The sequence below is a fragment of the Phyllostomus discolor genome, chromosome 5 (assembly GCF_004126475.2).
Source record: "Phyllostomus discolor isolate MPI-MPIP mPhyDis1 chromosome 5, mPhyDis1.pri.v3, whole genome shotgun sequence".
NCBI classification, from domain to species: domain Eukaryota; kingdom Metazoa; phylum Chordata; class Mammalia; order Chiroptera; family Phyllostomidae; genus Phyllostomus; species Phyllostomus discolor.
Window position 1 is genome coordinate 142677236 of NC_040907.2, and position 9075 is coordinate 142686310.

The 9075-nt window shown below is 40.3% G+C and overlaps 1 pseudogene; it reads right to left on the reverse strand.

Moving 5' to 3' along the window:
- Positions 1 to 6909: 6909 nt before the first annotated feature.
- LOC114497083 lies at positions 6910 to 7991 on the reverse strand (annotated as a pseudogene).
- Positions 7992 to 9075: the final 1084 nt, after the last annotated feature.

Genomic DNA, 9075 nt, shown 5'->3' on the forward strand with positions numbered 1-9075 from the left:
AACTTTAGCCAAAAGGGGGATTTATTGCCTCAAGTAGACAGAAGTCCAGAAGTGCATCTAGGTCCAGGCAAGGCTGAATACAGGGGCTCAGAAGACATCACTATGGCTATGTCTCTTCTTCTCTTGGCTCTTTCCCAGCCTTTCTTCTTATCTCATCCTGCCTTGTAGTATATCGACTACATTTTCTCTTTTTCTGAATTTTCCTCCTCTACTGTTTTATGAATGTGTGTATAAGTGGTTAATTTTGAAGGCTTAAACACATAATTATATTTAGACTTTGTTGAAAGTCTAAATTTAATCAGTCTCTGTGTTTTCCAAATACAAAGGTAAGACACTTTAGCTTACTACTTCAACTTCTCTCTGCCCTCTTCCTTCCAACTCCCATGTAATTACTCTCTGAAATTTTGGTTCCAGTTTATTTTTAAACTTACTCATTTTGATTTACTACTATATTTTTAAATGTTTTATTGATTAAGCTATTACAGTTGTCACAATTTCCCCCCTTTGCCCCCTTCCACTGGAAGCCCCATTCCCTCCAGCAATCTCCTCCCTTAGTTCATGTCCATGGGTCATGCATATAAGTTCTTTGGCTTCCATTTCCTATACTGTTCTTAACATCCCCATGTCTATTTTGTACTTACAAATTTGTGCTTCTTAATCCCTGAACATTTTCCCTCATTCTCCCTCTTCCCCCTCCCTCTGATAACCTTCCAAATGATCTCCATATCTGTGATTCTGTTCCTGTTCTGGTTGTTTGCTTAGTTTGTTTTTCAGATTCAGTTGTTGATAATTGTGCATTTGTTACTATTTTAATGTTCATAGTTTTGATCTTCTTTTTCTTATGTAGTTCCCTTTAACATTTCATATAACAATGGTTTGGTGATGAACTCCTTTAGCTTCACCTGGTCTAAAAAGCACTTTATCTGCCCTTCATTTCTAAATTATAGCTTTGCTGGATAGAGTAATCTAGGTTGTAGTTCCTTGCTTTTCATCACTTTGAATATGTCTTGCCAGTCCCTTACAGCCTACAAAATTTCTTTTGAGAAATCACCTGACAGTCTTATAGGAACTTCTTTGTAGCAACTCTCTGCTTTTTTTCTTACTGCTTTTAAGATTCTCTCTTTATCTTTAACCTTTGACATTTTAATTATGATGTGTCTTGGTGTGGTCCCCTTTTTGTCCACCTTGTTTGGGACTTTCTGTGCTTCCTAGACTTGCATGTTTATTTCCTTCACCAAATTAGGTAAGTTTTCTTTCATTATTTTTTCAGATAAGTTTTCAATTTCTTGCTCTTCCTCTTTTCCTTCTGGCATCTTTGTGATTTGGATGTTGGTATATTTGGAGATGTCCCAGAGGCTTTTTATTCTATTCTCATTTTTTTAAAACTCTTTTTTCTTCTTGCTGTCCTGATTGAATGCTTTTTTTCTTCCTTATGTTCCAAATCATTGACTTGAATCTCAGTGTCATCCCCTCCATTGCTAGTTCTCTGTGATGTTTTCTTTATTTCACTTAATGCAACCTTCATTTCTGCCTGGGTTTTTTTATGCTGCTGCAGTACCCTGTGAGTTCCTCATTCATCCTGATAACCAGTGTTTTGAACTGTGCATCTGATAGGTTGCTTTTCTCCATTTCACTTAGTTCTTTTCCTGGAGTTTTGTTCTGTTCTTTCATTTGAGTCACATTTCTTTATCTCCTCGATTTGGCAGCCTACCTGTGTTTGTTCTGTGAATTAGGTAGAGCTGCTTTGACTCCCTGTTTTAGTAGTGTGACCTATTGTAGAAAAGGCACCCATCTGGATGAATGTGGCTTCTTTAAATCCTTGGTTTTTGGACTAATCTGGGTATTATTTGTTTTATAGTCTAGTTGTAATTTTTGCTGTAGTTGTGCACAGAGGCGAAGTGTGTTTATCTATGCTTCCATCTAGGCCAAAAGGCATTACTACCATATTTTTAATAATTTATTTTCTCATTGTGACTTTTTGTACCCTTCCTTTAGATTCACTTTTTTTTTTCTACTAGAGTATATCTTAGTGTAGTTCTTTCAGAGTATCTGGATAGTAAATTTTCAAAGTATTTGTATGCTTGAAAATGTCTTTATTTTACCTTTATACTTGGGTGATAATTTGGCTAGATATAGAATTCTGAGTCCAAACGTACTTTCCTTTATTTGTTTATTTATTTATCAAAATTACTTTCCTCTAGCACATTGACTCAGACCTTTAGTAATCTGCTCATAATTCATTATTATTCCTTGTAGATATTATGTTTTTTTCCCTCTGATAGCTTTTAGAATGTTCACTTCTTCTCTGATGCTCTGCGGTTTTACATGATCTATCTAAGATTGTGTTCTCAATTTATTCTGCTATAGATTTATGCAACTTTCTATTTGAAGACTCATTTTTCCCCTTCAGTGTTGGGACAATCTTGCTCGTACTGCTTCAATATCACATCTCCACTATTCCTTCTGTCCCCTGCCCCTGACACTCTTGTAAAAATATATTCAAGGATCTGGATGAGTCCTCCTTAAACTTTACCTTAATACTTCCATTCTCTTCATCTATATAAGCTGAATTCTGGTACATAAACTTTGTTGTGTTTATGTACCAAGTTTATGTACACATATTCCAAGTGACTCATTCACTCTTCAGCAGTAAAAGAGTTGCTATGAAGCTCATTGATTAGATTTCTTAAAAAGTTAACTATGTTTTTTATTTTAACATTTCTAGTAGGTTCTAGTTTTAACACCTTCTTGTTTTAAACTTTATCCTGTTTTGTGGCTTTTATTCCTACCTAAATTTATTTCTTTGAGGATTTTGAGAATATTGTCATTGGGGAAGCTCACCTGCCACCCCAGTACTCACAGGTGCTGAACAATAAAAGTTTGTTTATAAATGGATTAAATTGAAATCAATGTCCCCAAAACTAGAAGATTGTAAGGGAAGAAGAATCAAGAATACCCTCCTCCTTTCTGTCTCTGGAAGGATAACACAGGAGGTTGAAATAGGAAGGTTTCTAAACATTTGACCCACTTAGAAGTAGTTGCAAGAAATTTTATTCCTCTGGAGAAGAACTAGGTAGTTATTTTTTTTCCTTTTTCTCCCCATCAAACCTTGATACAAAGCCCAAAGACAAATAAAACAAGGACTGCTTGTTATGATGAAATAGATGGAATATTATGACAAGGCAAACTAAGACAACAAACATACAAATCACAAGAGCCAGGACTCTTGACATCCACAAATTTATGGTCTAAAGCTTAAACAGCTGTGCAAAACCAGTTATAAGAAATGAGAGTAAACTGTCTCTTTAACATTTGAAATCTGAGACTGATAATCAGGTAAAGTTGTAATTTGGATTTGGAAGAGATTTCATTTTTTCCCCCTTAATAATTCTGCTTTGAAACCTGAGCTCTGCTGGAAGGCTAAGAAATTTGAGTTTCTTAAGGCTACTTTGAGAAGCCTCTAGTTTTGCTTATTGTTGCTCAACATGGAACAAAAAACATGAACCAACTGGTTTTGATTAGGAGTAGTGCACATTTAGCCCTGCTAATATGGAAGCATCCTATTACAGGGCAACTTCACAAGAGTAAAATGAACTGTTGCTTTGATAATTTCATCATTGCTAATTATATTTCCCTTTTTTCCCTTATGCTCCCAAATGGTATTTTACTCTATAAAGTTTACTTTTCTTATGGTTCAATTTGTTCCCTCTGTCAGAGATAGGACATTTTGAAATAATCATTGACAAATTAGAACTTTGTCTGACAAATTGGAAATACCATGGAGCAAGATGGAAAACCATCGAACTGTTTATTTTCCTATGAGTGTCTCAGATTATATACTGTTGGAATGACTTATCTCCTGTATCACTCTAAGAAAGAGTAATATATTTTGCTAACAATAAATTGGCATTGTTACATTTTGCTAACAACAAATTGGCAGTTTAAGTAGTTTTGGTTTTCCTATGTGTCTTTCAGAAGAATGGTTCTATCAATACATCATAACAGAAAAAATAAATTTGTTAGGAATCCTGGAGCTTGCTTTGCATTATAACCAGAGCCACTATCAAAATATGTTTGTTCACTGGAAAACCTGTTTTACAAGTGGATTTTCATCGTATTTTAGGGAAACCTTTTGTGCCAAGTGAATCAGCAAAAACATCTTCTAGATTCTGTTGGAAACAAAAATTAAAGTTACTAAAGATATTTCAGAATTACTTTTGTTAAAGAAATTTTGTGCAGTAAATATGATGGATATGTATTTTAAAATGTTATGCTTTTTATCTATTTAAGGGAACCACTGTGCTATACAAACCCCTGGCCTTATGCACCAGGTTAAAATACAGCTTTTCAAAAATTTATTTTGAAGTCTGAGAAAATTAAACATACCTATTACCCAACTCTCTCCTTCCAGTCTATGAAATGAATTGCTTCATTGAAACCCAGTTGCTTGTAACACATTTCCTTTGCTATACATTGGCTCTAAATGGTTAGACTGTTTCAGAATTTTCCAAAAGTGACCATAGAACTGACTCAAGCTTTTTGAGCACATTGGGTTGGGGTGTTTTGTGGTTTGGCTCACAAACATGAGGTTACTCCAGTTTTGACTAGAACCACCAGGTTTGCCCTGCAGATTTAAATATTCAGTTGGAATATTCAGACATGTACCAGGCCCTGTGCTAGAGGGAAAAGGGGGATAGAAGTCATGAGAATAGTCCCTGCTCAGAGTCTACAATAGCTTGTCATAACACCTTGCTTAAAAAAGTGTCCTTGTGATGTTGACGATGTGGTGGGCCAGGCTAATGCCAGTAAAAAGCAAACATTCTGGTACAAAGTAAAATTTGCAATTACCATTTAGACAGTACAGTCATGTGAAGCTTTGCCTAAAATATGAAGGTAGAGAGGGGCCACAGTTTTAAAACAAATAAACAAATAGATAAACAACCTGTGGGATTACCATGAGAATCTCAATAAGCAATCATGTATGAGCGCTGTGGGAGGCATTCATTAAGCACATAACAATAATTTGTTGAAAACTAACCAAGTACCTTATGCTTTATAGCACAGGTGGCAAACACAAGGCCTGAGGGCCAAATCTGGCCCTCCACTTTGTTTCACCTGGCCCAGCACCTTGTTTCTGCCTGGCAGCAGCACCGAGCTCTCACTTAACTGTTAAGGACAAGTTACATTTATATAGTCCTAAAATTACATTTGGCCGTTTGAAGGCAACCGTGAGGCTGATGTGGCCCCTGGTGAAAATGAGTTTGACACCCCTGCTTTATAGGCTATGTCCATTAACTATGGCTGGACAAGAAGGATCCAAAAACTGAGTGGGTTAAAACAATGACCATTAATTATTGTTCAGGAATCTGTTAATCATCTGAATGGTTCTTCTGGTTGTGGCTGGACTCAGTCATATATTTGTAGCCAGCTGTGGTACCTTTGTAGGCAGCTCTTCTGAGTGTGGCCTGGGCTCCCTCATAGGACTGGGGATCAGCAGTGTGCTGGCCTAGGATGGTACTGGCTAGGTTGAATTCAGCTCTGCTTCATGTGATCCATCCTTCAGCAGGTTAGCCTGGGCTTGTTCACATGGAAGTCACAGGGTTCCAGGAGATAGACTAGAAGGAGGCAGACCTCTTGAGGCCTAGGATTTGAAAAGATGTATCAGTACTTTTGTCACTTTCTGTTGTCCAGAGCAAATCATAAGGCCAGCCCATATTTAAGGGAATCAGCAGGGAGATAAACTTCAACTCTTGTTGTGAGGAGCTACAATGTAAAGTTACATTGCAAAGGGCATGGATAGGTGGAAGAAAGGATAATTGAGACCAGTTTTGCAACCGGGCTGCTACATAGGCCCTCAGTTAGTGGGAGAGAACACGTGAAGTAAAGGATTTCGTTTATAAGCAGCTAAATAATGATGTGTGTTTTGGGGGTGTCCATTTCCTTTCAATTTTAGGTTTGAAGTATGGGTTCATTGATTCATGCAGTAGAAATAGTGGTTTATAGGCTCTGTGTGTGTGTGTGTACACACAAAAGTTCTGTCCAGGAAGTATCCAGCCACATATATGAAAAATAGAGGCATATATTGAAGAAGATACAACATACAAAAATCATTGTACATAGAACAATTATGCCTCAGTCTCTTTCAAAGTAAGTATCATGGGACCCCACACATTTCTCCCAATTGCCATCAGCTACCCCATCATATTTTCCTGAATCTCATTGATGGTCTGAAATCTTTTCCCTTTCAAAGGTGATTTTAGTTTTGGGAAAAGCCAGATGTTGCAGGGCACCAAATATGGTCTGTGGGGGGTTGGGGTGCTGAGTCACCTGGGTGATTTGATGTTTTGCAAAAAAACCCTACATGAGACGTGATGTGTGAGTGGGTGTGTTGTCATGATAAAGCTGCCATCACCAGTTACCTGTAGCTGCAGCCTTCTGAATCATCCAAATAATTTCCTTGAAGACATGTTCAAGCTTAATGCAAATTTGATACAGATTTTTTGCTCTACTCACTCAGTCATTTTGAATGCCACAGCCACACAGCACACACACTCACTCAGTGGTGTCTACTGCCCCCACTGACTAGTACAGTGAAGTTGTCATTGTTCACGCATGTGCATTCCAGTCCACTCTCCTTGGCTGCCAGGTTACACCAATGTCAGACGAACTTTTCTCATTATAATAACAATGGCTGGACTTTTTCTGGACAGACCATATATACTTGCTTTAGTGCTCTTCTCTTGCTGTCTTCTCTTGAAATTCTTAACAACTTCTTTAAAACAGAGAACCCTACCTTTTTATTTTTCACTAGGTCCTGAAAATCATCTAGCTGGTCCTGGCTGTGGTAGGCAGTTTCACATAGATCTTTTTTTTTTAAGGCTTAATTCACTTTATTTTTCTTCTATAAAATTATATGGTGGCCATAGCTGGAGCCTGGGTCGTCTGCACAGAAATCCTGGCAGGGGTGCGGGTGGGGATCTTTACAAGATGATCCGTGAACCTCTGACAGAGAGACTTGGTGCTCACAATCTCTTTCCAGAGGTGGGGGTGAGACAGCTGTAGGTCTCAGAGATAGCATCAAACTTGGCCTTGGTGAGGTTGCCAGGGTGGCAGGGCAGCCCTGAGCCTAGGTGTAGCAGTCGTTGATACCAGCCATTATCAGCAGCTTCTTGGGCACAGGGGCAGGGATGAGATGCATCAGCACAGAATCACAGTGCCCAGTCACCTTGCAAGGGACAATGTGGGGTTTGCTGATCTTGTTCTTCCAGTACCTTTGCCACACGGGGACAATAGAGAGCTTAGCCAGCATATGGCCCCACGGATAGCAGTGACTACTTCATTTGAGCATTTAACACCCAGACCAGCCTGTCCTTTGTAGTTCCCAATGGCGACAAATGCTTTGAGCCGTGTCCTCTGGCCAGTGCTTGTCTGCTTTTGCACTGGCATAATCTTCAAAACCTCGTCCTTCAGGGAAGCCACCAGGAAAAAGTCAATGATTTCAGATTCCCTGATGGGCTGGGAGAAAGACAGATCTCCTTCAGGGCCTTGGTCTTCATGTCCTTTACCAGGCAGCCCAGCTTGGTGACAGGTATTCACTCCTTGTCCTGGGCCTTGCCTCCGTGAGCTCCACGATCCTGGCTGTGACTTTGGCCAGGGATGCCACTGCCAAATCCACCACAGAAGCCTCCACGGCCTCCTATTCCATGGGCCCCGGGCCACCGAAGCTTCTAGGCCCTCTCACAGCACTGCAGTCATCCACCACTTGGCGTTTCCCCAGGAAGTTCATATAGACCTTGACTCAGTTCTTCCTGAGAGCCTCTTGCTTCAAGTACACAACCTTGCTTTCTCTCCTGGGCTGCTCCAAAACAGCAGGTAATGGTGGTGTGTTCAGTTAGCTGGCGGACTTGGATAGCTTGAAAACGTAGCGGGTTAACGCCCCCTATCTTTAACGAGTGCAGGACGGAGCTTGATCTCTGACCTTTGTTGATCATGTCCCATCAATGGTGAGGAAATAGTCTTGCATCTTTTCCTTTGAGGGGCATTCTGCATGCTTCTCAGAAGGTCCTGGTGGAATCAACTCCACTGTTCACAGCAGTAACCTTTCAGTGGGATATTTTTCCTTCTCTGCCCTACTTCCCAAGACCCTCATGACTGATGCCTGGGAAGACCTTGTCTCAGGCTCTGTTTTCAGGAGAAGCCAAACTCAAACATCATCCAAATAAAATCAGGGTTTCCTACCAAGAGGAAGGGTGTATGGCTGTTTGTGGGGTAAGCAATACCAACAGTGTCAGCCACAGTACTTGTGGGATCATAAAGAGGAGCCATCCCAGATCCTGTACCCCCGACTCAAAGAAAGAAATCTAACAGTCGCTGAGTACCTGTTTTTAGATATTTTCTCTTATTCAGCCTCACAGTAGCCATGTGCAACACTTATTATCTCCATTTTGCAGAAGAGAACACCGAGGATCAGACAAGTCGAGAGTCCCCCAAGGCCAGCAAGTGGGAGGCCAGGAAATCAATCACAGTAATCAGGGTGTCACCCAACTGTAAGGACGGATGTTTGATCAATAGGCCCACCAGCTGGCACTCTGGGGAGGTGGCTGCACCCTTGGAGCTTTGTGACCACTTGTAAAGTATAAAGCACTTCCTGAAGAACAGCTAGTGGGCGGGTATGCCAGCCAAGGGGTTGGCTGTTCTCTCAGTTTTTGCTTCATTTATAGGAGTGTTCACAGCAGGGTTTCAGGAACAGGGGGTTGTGGCCAGCACATTGCTCATGTGTTTTCATTAAACCAATAGTAACCTGGCAACTGCATAATCCTGGCCTGGCTAGACAGAGCATTCAATGTTGCTTTGTCACTTTTAAGGGAGTCTCCTGCTCCTTCACAAACTCGGTGCTGTAAAGGAGTGTTTGTAGAGTATTCTGGATAATGAGGTCAGGCAAGCATTTGAAGAGATGGATCACAGACTACAGGGACACCACTGTCTTTTTCCAGGGCAAGCTGGGAAAAGAAATTGGATGCTGGACCAGACAACATCTGTGGTACTGGCTACATTGGTACAGTGTGCCAACGCCAG